Here is a 24,948-nt window from a genome sequence, read left to right as displayed (position 1 = left end):
TCTAGGAATTTAAAACTTCACACTGCTCTCAGTTGGCTCTCTCTGTTCCAAGTCTTCAGTGCATCATGCTGCAGCTTCCTGCTTCTACTGCTATGCCTGCCTCATGCAGCCATGCCTCCCCACCAGGATGACCTCTTATGCTTCTGGAAGTAAAAGCCCCAAAACAATCTTCTATAAGCTCTCCTGGTCAAGGTATTTTTATCACAGCAACAAAAAGGCAACAAAGACACATGAGTATTGGGGATGCGCCTCAGTTCCTCCACTTACACAGCAAGCACCTTACAGTCCGAGTCCTTGCTCCTCCCCTCAAATATTTTCAAGTTTTATGAACAACACACTCACCTGTGGGCCATACACCTACCTACACAACTCGATCAGGAGCACATTTACACATGTATATGTAAGCATGTAGTATGTATAAGTGTGTGAATGCAGAACTAAATGCACTAATAGTAATCCTAACCCGTCATACTTAGAGTGTCTTGATGTATCTTCAGGATGACTGAGAAAACACTGTTAGTGTGGCCTCAAAACCAACTAAGCCTTAGCCAAATCTGGGGCCTGCGCCTCTATTCAAGCCTCTCTCACCTTATACTCCTAGGGAGAAGATGAGGAAATATCTTCATTCTCCTAAGGGTGCTTCTCTTCTTACCTGGATAATTCCCAAAGACTAGGAACCCACTGTTACCTTTAGTAGCTCTACTTAAATTACCTCCTCCACAGACCTCACCTTCTCCCCTCAGGAGCAGTATGTGAGCTAAGAGCCACCATGATGGGCACAACAGCACAAGTTACAGCCTGGAATGCCACAGTGATGGGCACCACAGCACAAGTTACAGCCTGGACTGCAGGAGGTGGGCCGTGAGGCAGAGGCCCACTAGTCTTAGCAACTTAATACTCTGACTTCAGATGTTTGAGCAGAAAACCACTTTTTATAAATACTGACATATGAGCCAGTATAAAATGCAGATTTCCTGATATTCTGATATGAATATCAGAAGCAGTATTCCAAAACTTGATAATTAGCCATAATCATGGCAAATGTTTGTCAGAAAGTCCAAAAAAAAAAAAAAACAACAACAACAACAACAACAAACCCAAACACCTTTAATCCCAGCACTCAGGAGTCAGAGGCAGGCAGATTTCTGAGTTTGAGGAGAGCCTGGTTTACAAAGTGAGTTCCTGGACAGCCAGGGCTATACAGAGAAACGCTGTCTCAAAAAACCACAACAACAACAAAACAAAAACAAACAAACAAAAATATTTTCTTAGATTTATTGTAGCCGTCATAAACATGTTTTATCCAAAAATTAAACATTACAATGTTTCATGTTCATTAAGCCAACAACTTAATAGTGCCCTCTATCAAATTTTTTGTTCAATCTTACTTCCTCAGTTCAATTTATGCCATCCCTAATTTTTTTTCAAATGGCATGAATCTTACAAGCCGATATTGATATTAATAGGCATGGAATTTTGACCATTGCATATAAGTATATGATGTGCCATTTTTGAAACCTGCCATTTTTCTCTTTAATTCACTTTTTCAGGTTTGTTTGTTCGTTTTGTTTTGTTTTGTTTTTTATGACACGGGGTTTCTCTGCATAGTCCTGGCTGTCTTGGAACAACCTTTGTAGACCAGTCTTGAACTCAGAAATCTGCCTGCCTCTGCCTCAGGAGTGCTGGGATTAAAGGCTTGTGCCACCACTGTCCGGCCAGGGTTTTGTGTCTTTTGGTTTGTTTATTTTTGTTTTTGTTTTGTTTTGTTTTGAAAAATTTTTCACAAGTTAAAAGTATGGTTAGCTTTAGTTTTCAAAAAATCATATTCAGAAAAATTACAAATGCCATGAACTTCAAATCCGTCTCCATTAAACAGTAGTTCCAAGATGTCTGAGTAAACATGGCTGAAGCAACCTTTGACTCTGGTAACTGAAGTCATTGTCATGTATACATCTACTGAATTTTAGATGCCAGCACATGCTCAAACAAACACTAATCCAAATTGTTTCCATGTAAGACTCCCATAAGCCTTAGGCAGCTAATTGTCATGAAATGACTGTAGATGAATTGCTTTTGCAAATCTGTTACTAGAGGGAGCATCCACTAATTTAATCATTTTCCTCCTCAAAATCTTGCTTTAACTCCTCCACCAACGACAGTCTAGGTGTTGAAGACTTCTAAACTAAGAAGAATGTTAAAATATCTAAGTCCCTTAACATCCAGTAGCCTCTGCCTTCATTATTAAAGGAAAGCTCAACTTTGAGACTAATCAGCACAAAAATGCCACAAAAGCACTACCACACCCTGAAATACCCTAAAGAAATTAATTTGTGATGAACCACCATGGATGTCTGAGCCCTACACTTTGAGGGAACCTGCAACACAGAAGCCTGGGCAGCCTGTGGGCACAGCACACCAGGGAAACTGACTGAGAGACTCAAGCTGCTCAGCTTGCTGTGGGTGGGAAAGCACAGTGGCTGGCAGAATACAGCTTCCAGCAGGGCTTCCATAGCATGCAGCTCATGGGTGAACAACCAAACTCCCTTTAAGTTTCCTAGGTGGCATCTCGCCACCAAGCTCTAACCGTGCTTCAAGATGCTTGCTATGATGGCTAGACAAGTGTTCCAGAACACACCATAGATATCTCTTCAACACACCTCAGGAATCCCTAGAGCACCTTCCAGTCCTCTGCGCCAGGCCACGCCCCATCCAGGCCGCCCCTCCCCCCCCCCCCCCGGCCCCCTGCACCACTCTTCTGGATACCACTTCCAGGGATCTCCCAGAGCATTCCCTCTGCCCACAGCCCTCTCACAGGTCCACGCCCGAGCCTTACCTTGGTCCCCATCTGTTCAGAGGTGGACACTTTATGGATCAGCTTCTGGGGCCCCTCCTGTTCCAATTCACTGTAGGATGAATCCTCTCCAGGTCCTGCAGCAGTGGGGCAAACCACACTGGCCCCAGGGACAGCTCCTCCTGCGAAGCCCTGAGGGTGGTGCTGGCTGCAGGCCCAGGCATCCTCTCTGATTCCTGCAGGGACACAGCAGTGCCCCAGGGGCTGTGGTCAGCTGCTGGGCTCTGCCTGAAAGTTTGAGCCCTGCCCCTAGCTAGCACCATCTTCTGTGATCCCCTCCGCGCAGCACCCTGGACCCGGGACCCTGGATCACAAGCCTCCCCTGCCTAGACCTCTTGGGTCCTCTGTGCACTTCACGCCTGGGCACCCAACCTTGGGATGTTCTGGTGTTGCTGACCCAGGATATGACCAGCACCAGAATGAGATGACAGATGTCGAGATAAACCTCGAAGGACCGCCCTCTCACTCTTCCTAGGGTCTGGAGGGCTCAGAGGAAATGGAGAGTAGAGATAGGCAGGGGCATGATGCAGCAGGCCAGGCAGTGGAGATCCTCCTCCCCTTGTAATAGGCAGCAGGAGTGAGGAGAAGGCTCCTGAGGGAAAGGGGGACATGGAGCTATCTCCTATGTTCTGGGGTGCACTCTGAACCCCGAATCCCTCCACATGCTCGGACCACAAGGTACCATTCCAGCTAAGTAAAAGTTCCCTCTGCACAGGAGAAGAACTGGGTCTTACGGACCCTCACTCAGCACCATTGCTAGGACCTTACCTCCCACCTCTGCCTGGGGGTTCCGGTCCTTTAGGCCACCTCTACAGTGCTGTTTAGTTTCGGGCCCACCCCCATCTGGCGCATTAGGTAGAGAAGAGCATTTTCTGGGAGGTTCAGCTCTGCTCTGAGAGCTTTTGGTTCAGAAAGAGTGATTCCCTTTGGCTAACAGGAAGCTGGGAAGAGCATGGTGAGGACTCAGAAACAAGAGAGGACATGCATGCAGCCCAAGATGACAATATGCCAAAATAAATGTCTAGGCTAAAGCGCCCATCCAGAATGCCTGGAAGAATGCACCGAACTACGTGAACAAAGTATAAAGTAAAGAATATATATACACACATCCACAGGAGAGAATACCACTCCCTGGTCCAGACTAAAGTCTGAGGAAAGAGAATCCACAGGCTGGAGCCTCAGCTCCCAGGCTTCCCTGGCCAGCTGCTTCAGCACAGCCACAGGGAAGAGCTACGTTGCAGCAGCAGTGCACAATGCACATTCAACCTCAAAATCCTACACAGGTGGGGAAGAGGGGCTGAGGGAGAGGGTAGGAAAAGGACAGGCTTCCTGCTGTCCACCTTAGAAAACTTCACAGTGCTGTTAGTGATTTTCCAATGGTGAATTCTCTACCGACTTGGTGGGGGGTTCTCAGTAGAGCAATCCTTTTAGCACAGAGACAGCCTCTCTTGTGCGTCAGTTATTCCCTTTAGCGAGGGAAATCACGGGGTGAAATGGACTTCAAAAGTCCGTCTGGCCCTATAATATGAACTTCTGTACCTACAAGTACACACTGCCAAGAACTTTCTAAGAAACAATAGCATTAAATGGCCTTGTTTGGAGATCCAGATCAGTGCCTAGAGTACAGAAAGCCTATACATGGCCAAAACCAAAATAATGCCCTTTTATTGACCTTTGTCTTAGTCTGACTATTTGGTCACAGACAAGTCAAGACAAAGACCCCTAGTAAAAGGCCTAACGCAGTTCAGACTTTTCCTTTTAATGTAAAGAAGACAGAGGGCACAAGCTGGGACCAAAATGTGATTATGATTCTAATGTTCTCTTCCCCACACTCTATATAGTGAAAGGTCACTTTGGCAGCTATCCTGTATTTCAACCTACACATTAAACTTCCAGGTTTTATATAGCAACATTTCCCAGAATCCAGTCAAGGGTGACTGAAGTGAAAGGTGGTCTAAGGCCCATGCCTATTTGGTGAAGAAGACGGGTTCCATTTCTTACTCTTTCAAAGGATGCTGATTGCTTAAAGACACATTGCACAGCTTCACATCCAGGAACCAGGCAATTAATTCCTCAAAGTTCAGGTATCCATTACTTATAAAAACCTAGCCTTGCAGCCCGCTCTGATCAAAACAGAATTCAGTAGCCAGCTCCTAAGGCCTGTAGCTTTGAAAAGCAAAGCCAGTCTAAGCTGGTTCCTGCTAAGTAAATGACTGCAACTCTACAGCATCTGCAGCTGTAGAGGAAACCCAGGATGGGTGGAAATACTGTGTAGGCAAAGAAAGGAAAGCTGCCTCATTTCCCACTAAAGGCAGCTCAGGGGAAAAGCCTGGTGGAAGCCCATTGCTTCTGAGAAACTTTCAAGGAATCCCCAATTTAAAATAGTTTCTAACCTACTAACTGCTTTTCCTAGTTAAAAGCTTTCACAATGGTTCTCTGACCTAAGGGACATCCACTTGTCTTTTCTTTGTTCAGTTTGTTTCTTTGTCTTGAGGGAGTCCCCTAGCACACCTCAGGCCCAATCTGAATTGGCATTTATGGCAGGTCTCCAGCATCAAACTCTATTTCTCAATATGGCTACTACAATTTCAAATACATGGCATATTGTCTCATTTGGTTTATAAAAAGTTCCTTGACTTTCTTTAGTGTTTTAGAGTTTCAAATAATTTTTCCCCTGTTGCTCATGAATTCCCTTTTATTACTGTTACCTTGAGATCTTCATTGGTGAGCCATTGTTGTGCACAACTTTGGTTACAGAATTCCAGAGGCAGAGGCCAGCAGACCTCTGAAATGTGAGGCCAGCCTGGGCTATACAATAAAACTTCCATGTAGAACATATCACTAATCTTGTTGAAAGCTTGCGTGTTGGTGTTTAAGGTATGAGTGCTGCCAAGAGCTGGAAGCCAGTCTGGGCTACATTGTAACAGGCCCGCAAGGGCTACACAGCAAAATCTAGTTTCAAACAAACAAACAAACAAACAAAAGCAAGAAAGAGTCTTGGCCATACAGTCTAAAGATGCTACAGTCAGGGTTAAACAGAAAGGAGTAAAGCTGACCTCTCCAGTCAGTTTTCTACTTAATAAGGTGCCATACCACCACCCCCAAAGTACAAGAGACATGAGCCAAAGCTGATTAAAACTTTATGAACACTCTATTACTACTTACAGTTATTCTGAACTAATCAATTGCTCACAAGCAGAATCATGAGTCACTTAAAGTGTCTAATCCCATGTTCTACGGTTTTACCTTCAATTGTGATAGAACTTAAGAGTTATGTGTCATATCTTGAAAACCATGAGTGGGTACTTGAGAAGCCATGGTGCAGGGCTCATGTTCCTGATCAGTCCAGAACCAAAGGACTACAGATGGAACCAGCACAGACTGGAAGGCTGCCCTGGCAGCAATATGGAACTGACTCAGCAATCACTATGTATTCCATAGTCAGAACTTAACATTCAAAACGTTTGCCCTGGGTCAATTTTCTTAGTTGTTACGCCGATAACAAAACAATCCGTGAGCAACAGTGCTGTCGATTACAGGAACTTCTGTGGTCCTAGCCCACAAGGCCAAAGACTCAGCATCCAGGCAGAATGTGGAACTGTACAACCTCTAGCTTGTATTGTGGCCTTTTTGCTTTGAAACACTTCTCTTTCTAAGTGTCCATTAATTCTGGACTATTAACTGGTATACTGCCATCAGTTAATGCCAACAGGTACAGAACCATTTGAAAATAAAAACCAATTTTAGGCAATGAAGTATAGTCAAGCCTCCTTCCACTTAAGATATTTTGTAAATACTCCCACATTTTTTTTCCATTTTTTATTAGGTATTTAGCTCATTTACATTTCCAATGCTATACCAAAAGTCCCCCATAGCCACCCACCCCCACTCCCCTACCCACCCACTCCCCTTTTTTTTGGCCCTGGCGTTCCCCTGTACTGGGGCATATAAAGTTTGCGTATCCAATGGGCCTCTCCTTCCAGTGATGGCCGCCTAGGCCATCTTTTGATACATATGCAGCTAGAGTCAAGAGCTCCAGGGTACTGGTTAGTTCATAATGTTGTTCCACCTATAGGGTTGCAGATCCCTTTAGCTTCTTGGGTACTTTCTCTAGCTCCTTCATTGGATTACTCCCACATTTTTAAACTGAGTTAGAATTGTAACGACCTATCTGCTACCCACTCTCACCCACGATTAAGGACTGCTTTGCTAAATATCTTCCTACCTGCTCATTCTCAACAGCAAAACACTTTGATTCTCCTCACTTGTTTACTTTAGTGATGCTAGGGCAAGGCTTGCACTGACATATGCTCTGTCCCAGATCTACATCCCAGCCCCCATTCTTTTCTACTCTTTTCTCTGGATACAGAGTCTCAATATGTAGCTTATGCTGACTCTACAATCTGGGCCCTCTTTCCTCACCTAGTTTTTGTGAATACAGGTGTGCAGCACAACACCCAATTCCCCAAATACTTTTTGGGCTAAAATTTAAATTATGCCTATATTCACTAACACTGGAATATATTCCAAAGCTAGCACCAAAGAAAACTAAGAAACTTACTATGCTAGCAAGTATCTTCTTTAGGCTCAAGACTTAGCCAGAATAATGCTAAATAAACTAATATGTATCCAAATTTAGCTAATTAACTTAATTTCACTCCCTCACAGAGAGAATGGCAGGAAGTCCCAGAAAATCCCTTTTCTACACAGGAATCTCCAAGGAATCTTTTGTTTTTCTCTCCGAATATGAGAAATCAGGCCATCAAGGTTTAGGCTCCATCAGGAGAGAGAGGGAGAGAGAAGAGGGGAGAGGGGAGAGGGTAGAAGGGAGAGTGGGGAGGAGAGAAGGGAGAAGGGAGAGGGGGGAGGAGAGAAGGGAGAGGGGGGAGGAGAGAGAGGAGAGAAGAGAAAGCATAGTATGCCTTGGTTGAGTGGTGAAACAAAAAAGATCTATGAGTATTTTAACCTATATGTCTTTGACAATGCATTCCTATTGCATAGGAAGTCTTTCCATCCAGAAAATAAGCATCAGAGAGGTAGTCAACTGTCTTTTCAAAATAGGACAAGAGAAATATACTCTTCTGCATTTTGGCCAGAATAAACCTGGTAATATGCAAGACTTCTCTCTCTTTTAGGGGTGATGATCAGAATGGTCTCAAGCAACTCCAGAATTTCCACACCAAAGCAGAAGGCTTATGAACTCAAGGACCAAAAAGTCCAGCCAAGCAGCTATTGAAGCTAAAACTAAAGGCAGATTCATCAGTGCAGCCAAATCCCCACTGAAGCATTAAGTATAAGGTCGACAGGGAGCCTTTAAATTGTACCCAGATTCTGTGCCATTTCAAAGACTTTGGCATTTGTGCTAGGAAAGGGGACAGATTCTTCTTAAGTATGACACAGAAAGCTAAAACTAGTGATATTTTAGGTACTCACAGCCATGAAACTGTGCCAAGCATGCACAAGTCAAGTTCCGTCAGCATCTTAGCATGCTGGGTGATGAGGAAACCCTATGTCTCTGTTAAAGATTAGGACAGGGATAGAATTGTCTTCGGTGTATAAACATTCTTAATGTGCCATTTTCAGGTAAATAATCCCTGTTTCACTCCTGAGCTCAGACTCAGACTTCATGAAATTCATTTTCACATTAAATTTTTAAAAAGAGATCAAATTAGAAGAATTAGTTTGGGGTGGAAAGGGGATGAGCAGGCCTGGGAATTGCACGAGAGTGTACCAAAAGGTGAGTGTAACACAAGCACACCATAAACCTACATGAAAGTGTCCTAATGGAATCCATAGTATTCACAGTTAGAAAATCTAAATGAAAGCATTTATTTAAAAAAAAATATCAATGGTCATGATAAAGAGCACCCAAGATTAAATTCTGGCCTCCAAATACATTCATGGGCAACAACAAAAATAACCATGCACACACATACACAAATAAAGATAAAACCCATAAGGCAGGTGTAGTAAAATGTCATATAAACAAATATCCACAGACCAGAGGGAACTTACATCTTCCTCCACCTTCAGGGCTCTCGCCATGACACAGAGTCTTGTTTATGTGTTTGTCTGTGTGGATGTATGTTTCCTATGTGGGATATCCATGAAGGTCAGAAGAGGGATCAGATCGCCAGACCTGGAGTTACTAAATATTGTGTACTATTTCTACTTGGGTGCTAGAAAAGAACCTGGCCTCAGAGAATAGCACTAGGCACTCTTTACTGCTAAGCTCTCTCCATAGCCCAGAAAGTGTTGATACAATAAAAATTTAGGTTCTGCTTACTTATTCATAAATACCAGATTGTTTTCACTGAAAGCATAATCATTTCCCTCACTAAAGATTTATGTTCAACTCATGGCAGCAGATAGTGCATGGAGAAAATCCTGGATTGTCTGGAGAATGGAAGCCAGGACTGCTGAGAATGCTCTCCACCTGCACATGGAATATGACTGTGCATTTTTATTTTCTGGTTGTGAGATAAAACTCAGGACTTTGTGTGAGTGAAACAATTATCACACAGTACATGCCAGGTCTGTAAGCCCTTTCTATCACCAGCGTTACAAGGTACACAGCATGATGGGCCTGACTGTCCTTTGGGAAACACGCACAATGGCACTTGAAAATGGCTTACAGAATTTTCAAGGATTAGACGGGATCAACTAGCCAAAGGCAGTTCAAACAGGTAATTCTCAGTCTGATAACCCTACCAATCTCAGTGTCTGCTCACCCTTCACAAAGAACTGGACTGTGAGAAACAAGTGTAACTAGTTCTACTTTTCCAGAAAAACAAATAAACAAACAAACAAACACACAAACACCCCTTTCCTCTGGCAAGATAACCAAATGATTTTGAAAGATGCCCATTGTCATAACAGGGCTCATTTTGTTCTCCAGGCTCCTTTACAAATACCGCTTAAAATAATTATAAAGAGAAATTTACAGAAAGGTCTACTCAAATTGTCTGCTTCTTTCTGATTAAATGGCTTACTTCCTAGGTATTAAATTTTATCTGGCTAAAACAGATGCATATTTTTCTCTGTCTCACTTCTTTACACATCTCAATGTCCCTCCATGGATGTCAAGGTTAACTGCAGTGGATTCCGGGAACCTTAAAATTCAGCCACCATACTTTACTCATTCTCCTACAGCCAGGGGGAAGACAGTGACCTAAATATTAGCCTTACAGGCTCCCCATCATCCTGTACCTCAACATGAATCAATAGTTTGATTGATTCCACTAAAAAAATGGGGAATGTAATAGAAAAAATTAGCTCCATGTAAAAATGAGTTTCAGATCAAGTTGGTATGCAAAAAAAATTATAAGTTAAAGAAAACGCAGAAAAGAAAGTAGAAAATGAATGCAAAGCAAAAGAAAGGGAGTCAGCAAAACCTTGTGCTTAGGCTAAGGATTTTTCACCATAGGATGTTTCTACCAGGGCACTAAGCTTAATTCATGAGCAGTTGAGTCTTGACAGCTATTTAATGAGGTGGTTGATGTCAGAGCTACCTGGCTCATTTCCCAAAATTGTTTTCCTTTCCCATTATTGTGTATTTGTTAATATAAAATATTAACCAGACATTCATTCTGCTTCTGTAATTTCATTTATCTGATGATTTTTCAGAAAAAAAAATACAGTGCCTCATAGAGCAGAAATTCTTGAGTTGAGGCTGTTGTGGTGTGTTCCTTTAATAACCCAAGTCCATGTTTTCTTTTGTAAAGCACCTAAGACTTGCAGAGAATAATTGGGACTCAGCCACAATCACTAAGTTTTTCCCATGGTATACAACAACTTCCTCAGTTATTTTTTCTTGAACCACAATATCTTAGGAACTGGAAGAGGCATTATGCACAGTTAAGAGCAAATCTAGAAGAGCTAGGAGACTGAGCTCAAGAAAGCCAAAAGGAATCTTGAACAGCCCCAAAATAAAAAGGCCCAAGTAATCCTAAAATGGATTAGTGGGGAATCAAAATATAGGAATTCAGCTCCTGGCATTAATTCCAGCCTTGCTTGTTGCAGCCTTTTGATGCAAAGGGATAGAAGATCCTCCCAGGTCCTGATGGCTCCAGAGGACCCTATAGCAGGGGCGACCACAAGAGGGAAGGCAAGGTTTTATTATTGTGCCCAGGGATCCTCAGAATAGAAGTAAGAATTCTTGTATAAGCATCAGTTCCTCCTATGTATAGGATGAGTAAGGTGTCACCCATGCCATAGAGATGGAGAAGTGGCTTTAACTAGATACTTGCTAACTCACCATACGCTACAAAGAAAAAGGGAGACCAGAGAGGTGACCTCTGGTCAAAGACTTGTCTACCTCTTGCTAAACTGTTGAGCCCAAGATACCCTTCAGGTAGCAGATGAACTGTCTTCTCCAGGGCAGCATGAAGGTCCTGGAAGTGGTCCTGCTACATGCCCAGGAGACAGTAGAGCAATATCTCTGCTTTGGTGCCTACTACCTCCTGTTCCTGCTGTGACTGCTCACAGAAGCTCAATAGTATGGTGTACTGCAGCACCCTGTTCATGGCCTTTACCTGTGTCGTGGCATGGGCAAGGCTCTGTAAATACTATATGAGCCATTCCTTGCTCTGTGGCTCCCTGTTGGTGTCATTTTCCCTCTCTGTACATGGCCAGATAGCATCAGGGCTTAGTGAGGGCAGCAGAGTGACACAGACTGAATTGGGCCTTCAGGCTAGGGAACTGTAAATAGGAAGGCTATGTGATTGATAGGCTGGAACTAACCTCCTGCATCACTGGTAATAAGGCATGATCATGGAATGCCTCTTCCTCTGCTTCCTCTTTCTGGCAAAACCAAGTTAGCTGAGGTTGTAACCATACTTGAAGAGAAGAGACAAAAATGGAGAAGGCAGAGGTGGTGACCACTCCATCCTAGGTCCTGCCACAGATGGGCTTGACCCCTCCTGCTCCACTTCCAGTTGACTATCCCACTTCAAACTTCTATTTCAGTTGGGATTAGAGGAGGGTAAAGTCACTGAAGCCCAACAGTTCCCAGAATTCTGACACGGAGGCATGTGCCTATGAGATCTTCTTTTCAGGCATCCATCCTTCCTGGCCCACCTTCAGTACTGAGGAATTACAGCAGAAAACATGAAGAATTGGTGCTTGCTGACTTGCCTGGTAGGTTCATCTTCAGATCTTATCCTCATACCACCCATGACCATTTGCTCAGGTAATGGTAACTCCCACAGTCTCCTGGGTGCTCCTACCCAGTTATCAACGAGACATGACTGTATCACAGGTATGCCCAAAGGCCAACTTTGTAAAAGACAGTTACTCCACTGAGACACTTGATTTCAGGTGATACCATACAAACAACAGGTTTAGACAATGGAGGTGACTGCTATCATGGAACCGTAGCTTTACACAGACTGCCTGGCTTTCCCCTCTCCCTTACACCTCGATAACTTCTGTCTGGCTGACCAGTACTTATCCTGACAGCAACCACAGATCCGAAGTCATCACTCAGATTCTCATCTTATGTCTTCTTAGGAATAATAGACATCCTGATGATGATGGGATGGACACAGTGGGAAAGGGAAGGAAAAGTGACATTGGACACTGATTTGGTTTGTGATGAGAAATAACTAAGTTCCATGAAAAACAAGTATAGATACAGAAGAGAAACATAGTCTCTGAATAACAGTCAAAGGAGAGTGAAGAGAATTAGTTTGTGTTCCTAGAAATCTTCTGAATAATCCAGTGAGGCAGCATGGTTGGTGAGATTGTCTCACATTCTGTGCAGTGGTGCATAGTACTTTTGTTCAGTCCTTTATAAGATGCTTTTAGTGTCACTGGAAACTAGCTGACAGAAACTGGGAACATATTTAGTGCTTTAGTGTTGATTTTAACAATGACCTTGGCAGAAACTCCTTTCTGTCAGTATTAGAGATTTAGATATGTGAGGTTGAGGAGTTCCCCAGTTAAAGAATTTCTTTTTTTTATTAGATAATTTCTTTACTTACATTTCAAATGTTATCCACTTTCCTCATTTCCCCTCCAAAAACCCCCTATCCCATCCCCTCTCCCCTTGCTCACCAACTTGACTACTCCCAATTTTCTGTCCTGGCATTCCTCTACACTGGGACATCAAGACTACACAAGACCAAGGGCCTTCTTCCCATTGATGTCTGACAAAGGCATCCCCTGCTACATATGTGGCTGCAACCATGGGTCCCTCCAAGTGTACTCTTTGGTTGGTAATTTAGTCCCTGGGAGCTCTGGGGGAACTGGATGGTTCATATTGTTGTACCTCCAGTGGAGCTGCAAACCGATTCAGCTCCTTGGGTCCTTTCTCTAGCTCCTCCATTGGAGACCCTGTGCTCAGGCCAGTGTTTGGCTGAGAGCATCCACCTCTGCATTTATCAGGAGTCTCTCAGGTGACAGCTATATGAGGTTCCTGTCAGCAAGCACTTGTTCGCAACCACAATAGTGTCTGGGTTTGTTGATTGTATATGGAATGGATGCCCAGGTGGGGCAGTCTGTGAATGGCATTTCCTTCAGTCTCTGCTTCACAGTTTGTCTCTGACTGTCCTCCCATGGGGATTTTGTTCCTGCTTCTAAGGAGGACCGAAGGTTCCACACTTAAATCGTCCTTCTTGAGCTTCATGTTGTCTGTGAATTATATCTTAGATATTCCGAGCTTCTGAGCTAATATCCACTTATCAGTGAGTACATACCATGTGTGTTCTTTTGTAATTGGGTTACCTCACTCAGGATGATATTTTCTAGTTCCATCCATTTGCCTAAGAATTTAATGAAGTCAATGTTTTTAATAACTGAGTAGTACTCCATTGTGTAAATGTACCACATTTTCTGTATCCATTTCTCTGTTGAGGGACATCTGGGTTCTTTCCAGCTTCTGTCTACTATAAATAAGGCTGCTATGAACATAGAAGAGCATGTGTCCTTATTACATGCTGGAGCATATTTTGGAACTATGACCAGGAGTGGTATTGCTGGGTCCTCAGGTAGTACTATGTCCAATTTTCTGAGGAACAGCCAAACTGATTTCCAGAGTCATTGTACTAGTTTGCAATCCCACCAGTAATGGAGGAGTGTTCCTTTCTCCATATCCTCACCAGCATCTGCTGTGACCTGAGTTTTTTATCTTAGCCATTCTGACCTGTGTGAGGTAGACTCTAAGGGTTGTTTTATTTTGCATTTCTCTGATGATTAAGGATGCTGAACACTTTTTCAGGGGCTTCTCAGCCATTCAGTATTCCTCAGGTGAGAATTCTTTGTTTAGCTCTGGGCCCCATTTTATAATTGGGTTATTTGTTTCTCTGGAGTTTAGCTTCCTGAGTTCTTAGTATATATTGGATATTAGGCCTCTATGGGACGTAGGATTGGTAAAGATCTGAACCCAATCTGTTTGGTTGCTGTTTTGTCCTATTGACAGTGTCATTTGCCTTACAGAAGGTTTGCAATTTTATGAGGTCTCATTTGTCAATTCTTGATCTTAGAGCATAAGCTATAAGTGTTCTATTTAGGAAAATTTCCCCTATGCCCATGTGTTTAAGGCTCTTCCCGACTTTATTTTCTATTAATTTCAGTGTATCTGGTTTCATGCGGAGGTCCTTGATCCACCTGGATTTGAGCTTTATACAAGGAGAAAAGAATGGGTCAATTTGCATTCTGCTACATGCTAACCGACAGTTGAACCAGCACCATTTCTTGAAAAATGCTGTCTTTTTTCTGCTGCATGTTTTTACCTCCTTTGTCAAAGGGCATTGTCTTTTTCAGTGAGAGAAGCCCTTCCCTGTTCTGAACCCTCCTTTACCATATGCAAAGACACACATTATATCCATGACTGCTCAGCCATGTGCCCATCCTTTTATTCAGGCTGAATTGGTACTTCCCTTATCCCCCAGGTCCTACTGTGTCCTTTTTTGTTTTCTTTCAGAAAGAAATCAATACCTCCTTGTAGATACTGGGCAACAGCACTGCATCCCTGGCACTTTACAACCTGATTTCTGACAATAACTCAATGTGGAAATTGATTCTCTGGAACGACTAGATGACCCAGTCATTTAGGGTGCGAGCTGATCTTACAGGATACCTCAGTTTGGTTCTCATCACCCACATCAGACAGCTCAGTTCTGCCTCTATCCCCAGCTCTGGGGAATTTACAGTCTCTTGTAGCTTCCAGGGCACCGGCACATTAAAATAATAGAATAGAAGAAAGTCTACTCACTACCACTCACCTGAAGTCACCTCAGAGGTCCCTGCTTCCTACACCCTCTGCCACTTCTAGTTTAACCCTCACAACATCTTCCTTTCTTTCTCTTACCGTTTCACCCTGCACTGGCCCTATGTCTCTATAACCAGCTCCTGTCATGCACCTATCTTCCCCTGTACCTCTCTTCCTACACAGAAATCATTTCAAATCTCTACTGGATATTAATTGGCTAGCTCCTCAAGCTGTTTACTTAACTTTTCCTGAGCTTGCAGTTCTTTTTTTTTAATTAGGTATTTTCTTCATTTATATTTCCAGTGCTATCCCAAAAGTCCCCCATACCCTCCCCCTCCACTCCCCTACCCACCCACTCCCACTTCTTGGCCCTTGCATTCCCCTGTACAGAGGCATATAAAGTTTGCAAGACCTATTGGCCTCTCTTTCCAGTGATGGCCAACTAGGCCATCTTCTGATACATATACAGCTAGACACACGAGCTCTGGGAGGTACTGGTTAGATCATATTGTTGTTCCACCTATAGGGTTGCAGACCCCTTTAGCTCCTTGTGTACTTTCTCTAGCTCCTCCACTGGGGGCCCTGTGATCCATCCAATATCTGACTGTGAGCATCCACTTCTGTGTTTGCTAGGCCCTGGCATAGCCTCACAAGGGACAGCTATATCAGGGTCTTTTCATCAAAATCTTGCTAGTGTGTGCAATGGTGTCCGCGTTTGGAGGCTGATTATGGGATGGATCCCTGGGTAGGGATGTCTCTAGGTGGTCCATCCTTTCATCTCAGCTCCAATCTTTGTCTCTGTAACTCATTCCATGGGTGTGTTGTTCCCAATTCTAAGAAGGAGCAAAGTGTCCACACTTTGGTCTTCAATCTTCTTGATTTTCATGTGTTTTGCAAATTGTATCTTATATCTTGGGTATTCTAAGTTTCTGGACTATTATCCACTTATTAATGAGTACATATCATGTGAGTTCTTTTGTGATTGGGTTACCTCACTCAGGATGATGCCCTCCAGGTCCATCCATTTGCCTAGGAATTTCATTAATTCATTCTTTTTAATACCTGAGTAGTACTCCATTGTGTAAATGTACCACATTTTCTGTATCCATTCCTCTGTTGAGGGGCATCTGGGTTCTTTCCAGCTTCTGGCTATTATAAATAAGGCTTCTATGAACATAGTGGAGCATGTGTCCTTCTTATAGGTTGGAATATCTTCTGGATAGATGCCCAGGAGAGGTATTGCGGGATACTCTGGTATACTATGTCCAATTTTCTGAGAAACCACCAGACTGATTTCCAGAGTGGTTGTACAAGCTTGCAATCCTACCAACAATGGAGGATTGTTCCTCTTTCTCCACATACTTGCCAGCATCTGCTGTTACCTGAATTTTTGATCTTAGCCATTCTGACTGGTGTGAGGTGGAATCTCAGGGTTGTTTTGATTTGCATTTCCCTGATGATTAAGGATGCTGAACATTTTTTCAGGTGCTTCTTAGCCATTCAGTATTCCTCAGGTGAGAATTCTTTGTTTAGTTTTGAGACCCATTTTTAATGGGGTTATTTGATTTTCTGGAGTCCACCTTCTTGAGTTCTTTATATATGTTGGATATTAGTCCCCTGTCTGATTTAGGATAGGTAAAGATTCTTTTCCAATCTGTTGGTGGCCTTTTTGTCTTATTGAGAGCCTGCCGTTCTTTATTACACCTTGGTGGTACACACCTCTGCTTACTAGAATCTTTAGGAAATTAAGTGATAGGACTAATATAATGACATTGACAAGGTACACCATCTGGCAGTCACAGGAAACTCACTAATACAGGACTCATGCAGGCAATTTCAACTGCTCCAAAAGCTTGACTGGTAGGTTGCCTTTGCAATACACCAGCTGGGTATTATCCTGTAACCCTCTATCCTTCTATTCTCTTTTGAGCAAAATAGAGTGACAACGACAATAGTAGCAGACTAGCGCTCATGCTAAGATGAATGCTATTGATAGACTTTCTCTGAGAGAGAAACTTCACAGAATCAGCTGGAAACTGAAGGAAAGAGATTATTATTATTATTATTATTATTATTATTATTTTCTTTATTTACATTTCAAATGTTGTCCCCTTTCCTAGTTTCCTCTCTGTAAATAGAGGCATAGAGGAAGAAAGAGTTTTATTTAGCTGGTTTTCAGGTAATAAGTGTGGGGATAGGAACTCTCCACCTTAATCTCTACCCTGTCATCCAAACACTGTCCCTTTAACTATGTAAGAAAACCCATGTGTAGACCTCAAGAAATCAGAAATCAGGGGTTTGTGGTGTGGGGTACATGTTATATACCAATAGATCTTTTTAAATGGCCCAACAAACATTTGAGGGAAATAATAAAAATGTTACCATTTTGTGGGGTAGTGGGCTGTGCACAGACAGCCTGGTCTCCAGTCGAACAAAGGTCTGGAACCCCAGAGACTAGATGGATGGTGATTTCCACCTACATGGGACGGAAGGTGTTCCATCATGTCTCCTGGCCTTCTGGCTCCTGTCAAAGTTACCATCCCCACAGCCCCCACAGGAGAGGTGTGTGGCTATCAGTCACGTAGGAGCAGCACCAAGCCTTCCCACAAATGAGAGGTACCTGCTGTCGAACCCTGAATCACCCCAAAAACTGTATATAAATCCTATCCAGGGAATTAAAGGTGCTCGAGAACTACTCTGTCATCTGAGTGTTATGTTCCAAGAGCTGTAACACTTGGGAAGAGATCTCTCCATCTGAGGTTCCACTGCACTCCTCACTGAATAGTCGGCTTCTCCTTGGCCCAGCCCAACCCAACTCAGTGCAAAGCAGCTCAGAGTTACTGAGTGACCTGGAAGGCATGGCAGAAACTTCATCTTTGCCTGCAATCACTTCCCTTGGCTGGAACCCTGGCATTAGGCCTGGCCAGAGATCTCCATGGAAAACCTCTGGTACCCAGACCCACATCATTGAGGATCACTTCTGGTGGACATGTTATATAGCAGCCTGAAGAAACAAGAGCCATAAATATACTTATTAACTAAATCCAATTCATGAAATGAAACCACCAGCAACAGGAGAATCAGAAGTGGAGAGGTAGGCCTACCCAAAGATTTCTCAGAGTCAATTGTTAAAGGACAAACAACTCTCGTTCTGTGTCCTTGTTCAGGAGTAGCCTCAATAAGAATGATCTAGCTCTATAAGCGGCATGTGGTGGCAAGATGCCTCACAGGAAATTCTCAGCTCCCAGGCATGGGTCATTGGGCTTCTTGCCTCACAGGCACAACAGCCGGCATCATGGGAAAATGAAGAGCCTCCCCAAGGATGACCCTTCCAAGCCTGTTCACCTCACAGCTTTTCTAGGCTACAAGGGTGCCATGACCCACATCGTCTGGGAAGTTGACAGGCCAGGATCTAAGGTGAACAAAAAAGAAGTTCTGGAGACTGTGACCATTGTGGAAACCCCACCAATGGTGGTTGTGGGCATTGTAAGATATGTTGAAACCCCACGAGGCCTCTGGACCTTCATGACTATATTTGTTGAGCATATCAGTGATGAGTGTAAAAGGCAGTTCTATAAGAAGTGGCACAAATCTAAGAAGACGACTTTTACCAAGTACTGTGAGAAATGGCAGGATGACACAGGCAAGAAGCAGTTGGAAAATGACTTCAACAGCATGAAGAACTATTGCCAGGCCATTCGCATAATTGTTCACACTCAGATGAGTCTGCTTCCTCTGTGCCAGAAGGCACACTTGATGGAGATCCAGGTGAATGGAGGCACTGTGGCTGAGAATCAAGACTGGGCCCAAGAGAAGTTGGAGCAGCAGGTTCCTGTAAACCAGGTGTTGGGGCAGGATGGGATGATTGATGTCATCAGCGTGACAAAAGGCAAAGGATACAAAGGGGTGACCAGTTGTTGGCAGACAAAGAAACTACCCCAAAAGACCCATCGAGGTTTGCACAAAGTTGCCTGGATTAGAGCCTGGAACCCTGCCTGTGCAGCCTTCTCTATGGCTCGAGCTGGACAGAAAGGCTACCATCACTGAACAGAGATTATCAAGAAGATTTACAAGATTGGTCAAGGATACCTCATTAAGGATGGTAAACTGATCAAGAACAATGCATCTACTGACTATGACCTGTCTGATAAGAGCATCAACCCACTGGGTGGCTTTGTCCATTATGGTGAGGTAACCAATGACTTCATCATGATCAAAGGCTGTGTGGTGGGGACCAAGAAGCGAGTGCTTACCCTTTGTAAGTCCTTACAGGTCCAGATCAAAAGTCAGGCCCTTGAGAAGATTGACCTGAAGTTCATTGACACCGCCTCCAAGTTTTGTCATGGTCATTTCCAGACCATGGAGGGGAATAAAGCATTCATGGGACCACTCAAGAAAGATCTCATTGCCAAGTTAAAAAAAAAAAAGAAGAATGATCTAGGACTGGAGCCCATGCCTCCAGGGCATCAAGGTTGTGGTGTTTTTGGATCCATCTCTTGGGCTCTGGCTATCAGGGCTTATTCACCTGTTTCTGAGGTGTCCCATGCTCTCTTTGGCAACACAATTACACTTGGCTCTTTGATGACTGTGGCCATTTCCCCATGTAAATAATCTATATGATGCTGTATTTCTTCATAAACCTGCTTGGATTAAGCCAAATTAGTAAAAGATCTGAAGACACAGCTTCTATCTTCTCTATCCTTCTAAACTCCTGGCACCTCCCCATCAATAATTTGTCACTGATGTAGGATGTGCTGGTCCAGGTCAATCAGAAATAAAGAAAGGAAGGTTCAAAAACTCTCTGATGTCTCAGAAAGTGATGGCAGGTGGATGGCTTGCCAAAGCACTAATAATTATGCCTTCCTTAGAACTGCTACCACTGGGGTAGAAGCTGCAGTCTTCCTCCCTATATTGCCATGTAGAGAAAGTTGAGTTATAGTTGATTCCACTTCCCATGGCTAACTTAGTCACCATTCTACTGTTGTGAAGAGTCAGCATGGCCAAGGCAAGTCCTATTAAAGAATTTAATTGTGGGGTTGCTTACATTTTGGAGGATTAATCCCATAGTAAACATGGCAGAATGCATGATGTCAGGCTTGGTGCTGTATTTATCTGAAAACTGCATCCTAACAGAATGACCAGAGAGATGAAAAGGGACCAAAATGGGGTGTGAAAATCTCAAAGCCCACCTGCAGTGACACAATTCCTTCCAGAAGGTTGTATTTTCTCCACCAAGCCACACCACATAATCCTACTCTAATTGTCTCACTCCCTGAAGATTAAGCATATAGATACAGACACTTCTGTTGGGAATCTTTCTTCAAATCACCAAAATACCTTTGTTCGGAGTGCGGGAGAGATATAATCCTCAGTATAACCATCTAAACAGTGCCATGGATGGTGGTGTTTGGGGGGCATTGTTTTCTCAGTGAAATAGGAAAATTCTGATTACACATTTTTTTATGAGAAAGATGCTTTGGACAGTTGGGATGGCTCTTACTCTTTCGCATTCCTCAGACCTAACCTTAGTTCAGCTTCCAATTTACCTACTTCCCTTTACTATGACCATATCTGAGTCTCATTCCTTCCTTTTCCCCAGGGTGTACACTGGCATAGAGTCAAGAAATGAATTGATTATTCCAAGCGGCCTTCTCCAGGCGCCATAAGCAATCCTACTTGGTATTGTTATTCTCTCTCCTCACTGGCCAGATGTGCAAGCTTAGGAACCTTTTGGGAAACTCTATGTAGTAGCATACTATGATGACAAGCAATGTGATCAGAGGCCTATAGTTGCTTAGGCAGTGGGTACCAATGCCCTTTCTTTGCTCTGGTTTTAGGGATTGTAAGTTGTATCCTGGTACTCTGAGCCTCATGGATTTGGGAAGGGAAATTCTCCCTCAATGGAACGACTTCCATCCAAGACTGTTCTGCTCTTCATCTCCAGAAAGAAGCAAAGGACCTCAAATCTCAGCATGTACACCAGTAGGATCAGGCTGAACAGTTTCAAGCTTTGTGTTTCAGTCCTCAGAGCCACCATACAAGGTACAGTCTGTTTTTTGAACAAATGGCACAATTGAGTCATGGTGAAGTCAACCTTGTGGATAAGAAGAAGGATTAACTCTGGCCCTTGGTAGAGCACTGATCTCGTATGATCAAGGCCCTGGATCGAACTATGGGAAATGAAAAAGAAATTTCAAACATAAAGACACACACAAACAATTTAGAACTACCAATGCAGCTACTTTCAACTTCACTGTACCTTCCTGAATTGTTTCAAATGTAATATTGAAACTGAATATTTGTGGTGTCTTGAGTTCAAACATTCATTCATTGATTTACGTTTCTGAGGAATGATGGGTACTCATCTAGTCTCAGTCCATTTAAGATTCACAAACATTGTCCCAGACAATGAGACCCATCTTTCTTCAGCATAGAGAAGATGAATCACTAGATTATGCACGTAGCAGTAAAGGGGCTTGATACAGCCAAACTTTGGCTCAGACCCTCTGGCCAGGCCCATTTGGATAATGTGCCTGCTTTTGCACAGTTGTCAGTCTTATCAGTAAGTGTCCTGTGAGCAAAAAAAAACAAGAAGACTCCTCCAGTAAGAGTAAAAGATGCTTGTGACTGTCTGCAGTTAAGGTAGTAGAGTTCTCATAACTTGGGCCTTCATTTCTCCAGGCCCAGCTGTCCCCTGGCTTTGGCAGTGGCATATTGATGGGACTGTCTGTTCTAGAAAACACATGCTGGGATGTTAGAAAGGATGAGCTCTCAGCTTCCATAGTGATATCTCTTTTGGAGCCCTTACTTGAGGGCCTAGTACCAAATCAGGCCATATTCACAGATGGTTCTTTCTTTCCCACCACTGATAATCAGGCCTTTCTTTATTTTATTCATATTACTGTTGTTGATAGAGTCTCATGTTTCCCAGGCAGGCACAGAGTCATGATCCTTCTGCCCTATGTCCATGGTGTTGAAATAAGAGGCTTGTCACCACACCAGTAATCCAGCTGTCTCTTCTTTATTGGATGGTCTCTTCATTGATGCCCTTTCCTGCCTGTTGACACTTTATGGACATTCCATGATGGTTAGCTGAATGAACAAATTAAGGGCAGAGGAAAATAGACTTGTTCACAGCTAACAGTAATGTAAGGAGCATGGAATAAGTGCCAAGTGATAGTGAGGTATGCCACAGCTAACAGGGAAGGAAGAAGGGAAAGTCATTGTGTCCCTGCAGCTGGCACAACAGTGTCAATGCTCCTCCCTGCAGGTCTCTGTCATTCAGAAAACATCAAAGTGGGGTGAGTATACTGTCATGGATAGATACAAGTTATACTCATGTGTTTGGAAGTAAAACCTTCCAGAACCTACAAAGCCTTTGTGGTCTCCTCTCTAGCAATATGCTGGCAGCTTCCCTTCACTCATTTTCTATCTTGAACCTGAAGGGAAGCTTGATTTCCCCATCATTTAGCCAGGAATATCTACGTCACTAAACAATATATCGTTTAGAGTTACATGGTTGTGAAATTTGTTCTCAAAATAGTTATTGCATTTATTGATTTTTGCATGTATATATGTGCATGGGCAAGATTGTGCTATAGCATGTGTGTGGGGCCAAGGACAACATGCACTAGCAGGTTCTGTCATGCTACCACATCCATCCCTGGGATCAAACTCTAGCTGTCAATCCTGGCACACTCTGGACTCACTGAGTTACATTATCAACTCCCAGTTTGAAATTCTATGCATTTACTTCACTTTTGTGTTTAGATTTCATGTGTATATAACATGCTTGTTTGTTATAGAGTTTTACCTGTGTGGCTGCTCTGGTAACTGACTGCATCCTCCATTCTATTGTATAAGGAAAGCACAATTTATTTCGTAGTTCTCTAGTTGACAGTCATTTGAATTGTGTTCACCTTTGGTCACGAAAATGGTGTTTTCAATAAATCCTAGGCACACATTTCAAGAAAATACTGCTGGGTAAAGTTGTTGAGTTTAATTTTAGCATTAATGCCTCACTTTTCTGAATGAACTGTGTGTGCATCTGGGGATACTCAACTGTAGTTCAACTTAGTCCCTGGCATGGAACGCATCTGTTTCATCAGTTTAAGTTTAAAATAGAGCAGAATTACTTCACAGGAAGTAGATTCAACGTTACTTGCAACACCTAGTGCTAAATTAATGTTTTTTGAGTGATAGAAATCAAATAGCAAAATCTATCTATCTATCTATCTATCTATCTATCTATCTATCTATATCTTGGTTCTGACCTCAACAACAAAGAAGCCCATGAACACAGATCTCAAAGAAAACATGAATTCAGGTGTGAGTCCTGAACTGTTCTAGCACACTGGATGTCAAACACTAGCTCTTACACACTGGAACTTCCTGTTGTTTATTAAACTTATTCTCATGATCCAAAACAGCAGAGAAAAGGAAACCAGAGGTAGGGAGCCAGAGATGAATGAGAACCCTCAATGGGCCTGGAGGAGTAAACTAACTCTCTAAAAATTTTCCAGGGGATATAGGCTCACATGAAACCCGCGGTGACATTTGTGTTTTCTTCAGAACAAGGATTTTTGATCCTGGGTTCCTGTTACTCCATGGAAGCCCAGAGCACACAATCAGTATTTTCAAGGAGGAAATCCAACATAAAGATGTCTGGATTACGGTTTACAAGGAATTCTGATATATCTCCAAGGTGAACACATAGGGCCATAGGCCAAGAGCAGCGAGGGTCAAAGTGTGGCTCCCTGGTCTCAGCACTGGCACTGCTTGGAACTTGTAAAAGGAAAATCATCCTGGTGACCAGAAGCCTAATTACCAAAATCCAGAGGGAAACATGCAAAAAAATGAAGGAAATTGGCACTGTCCCAGAGTCTAAGGCAGTAGACAAGAAAGGAGCAATGGTAAAATCTGTTCACAAACTTCGACAGACCAAATGGCACCAGATCACTTCTGCTGTAGTCTGAGCAATCAGCACCAATGCTCATGATGATTAAGTACAAAGACTCACCATAAACTCACAATACCTAGCATATGACAGAAGCTAACACCTGTCAAGACCTCTTGAAATGTGTGCTGTGAGATCACACTCTAGTACCCTTATCCCCTGACTCCATGCGACAGGCTCTGCTTTTTATTTGGAGGAAGGGGATCAGAATACTTCCCACACAGTACATATACCTACTAACCAGGTATCAGTTCTGTCTCTTAGAAGAATATATAAAAATTAGTCTGGGGATGAGAATATGATTGAGGCACAACCTCTTGTGATCTGACAAATACTGGGGATGATGTTATGGTGTCAAAACAGAAAACAGAACTGGGTGTAATGCTTACATGTTCTTCAAATCACTGTTGCTATAATGATCCAGAATTGCATGCAGTTCATTCCTCTCATAGGTCATAATCTGAGGGTGAAATGGCAGTTTATCTGCCTTGTTCATCTCTGTATCCTGATCACTGGGGAAGAGCAGTGCAGATGATGCCTTCAGGATAGTCCTTTTAGGTAGAGTAGAGAAAAATAAGAGAGACCAGGAGAGATGATGCTAAGTCCCATGGAAAAGCCTGTGGAAAAGGAATGCATAAAACCTAAAGAAATGAAGGCAGGTCTACTCAGAAGAGGACAGGCCACAGAAGCAACAGAGCTTCTGGGACAGGGTCCTACAGGCCTACATCTGCAGCCAGGAGGTGGAGCTGACCCTCAGTCCTCCGAGCACCTTCCCTCCCAGAGGAGAGCTTGCCTCCAGGGAGTGCTTTAACCCCAGGACTCTCACCCGAGCTAGTATCTCGCCGGCAAGAATTCACTCGGACAACCGGATCCTTCTACGGCAAAGCTTTTATTGCTTCAACATAAGGAAGACCCCGAACCCGGAAAATG

The 24,948-nt window shown here is 43.2% G+C and overlaps 3 long non-coding RNA genes and 1 pseudogene across 7 annotated transcripts in view; 3 read left to right on the top strand and 1 right to left on the bottom strand.

The window, feature by feature from the left end:
* The first annotated feature begins 132 nt into the window (after nt 1–132).
* Gm41088 lies at nt 133–8,048 on the top strand. Its single transcript, XR_874121.2, has 2 exons — nt 133–192; nt 7,987–8,048. It is a non-coding gene; the product is annotated as a predicted gene, 41088 (long non-coding RNA).
* Nucleotides 8,049–10,442: 2,394 nt separating this feature from the next.
* Nucleotides 10,443–11,764, bottom strand: Gm46464. The gene is made up of 2 exons (XR_001781354.2): nt 11,594–11,764; nt 10,443–10,929 (listed from the first exon to the last, which is right to left on the bottom strand). It is a non-coding gene; the product is annotated as a predicted gene, 46464 (long non-coding RNA).
* A 53-nt stretch (nt 11,765–11,817) lies between these two features.
* Gm26552 overlaps nt 11,818–24,948 on the top strand; it is a 116,695-nt gene continuing 103,564 nt past the window's right edge. For 4 of the 5 annotated variants that reach the window (XR_003950946.1, XR_003950947.1, XR_003950948.1 and 1 more), the window contains exons 1-2: nt 11,818–11,989; nt 20,900–21,104. This is a non-coding gene — a long non-coding RNA (predicted gene, 26552). Of the gene's footprint in view, nt 11,990–20,899; nt 21,359–24,948 lie in introns of those variants that run through there. The other variant, XR_003950944.1, reaches the window with a different exon arrangement.
* Nucleotides 18,256–19,475, top strand: Gm3326 (predicted gene 3326; annotated as a pseudogene).

This window comes from Mus musculus, chromosome 14 (genome assembly GCF_000001635.26).
Source record: "Mus musculus strain C57BL/6J chromosome 14, GRCm38.p6 C57BL/6J".
In the NCBI taxonomy this organism is placed as follows: domain Eukaryota; kingdom Metazoa; phylum Chordata; class Mammalia; order Rodentia; family Muridae; genus Mus; species Mus musculus.
Note: the sequence above shows the minus strand (reverse complement) of the source record. Positions and strands in the feature narration are given on the sequence as shown.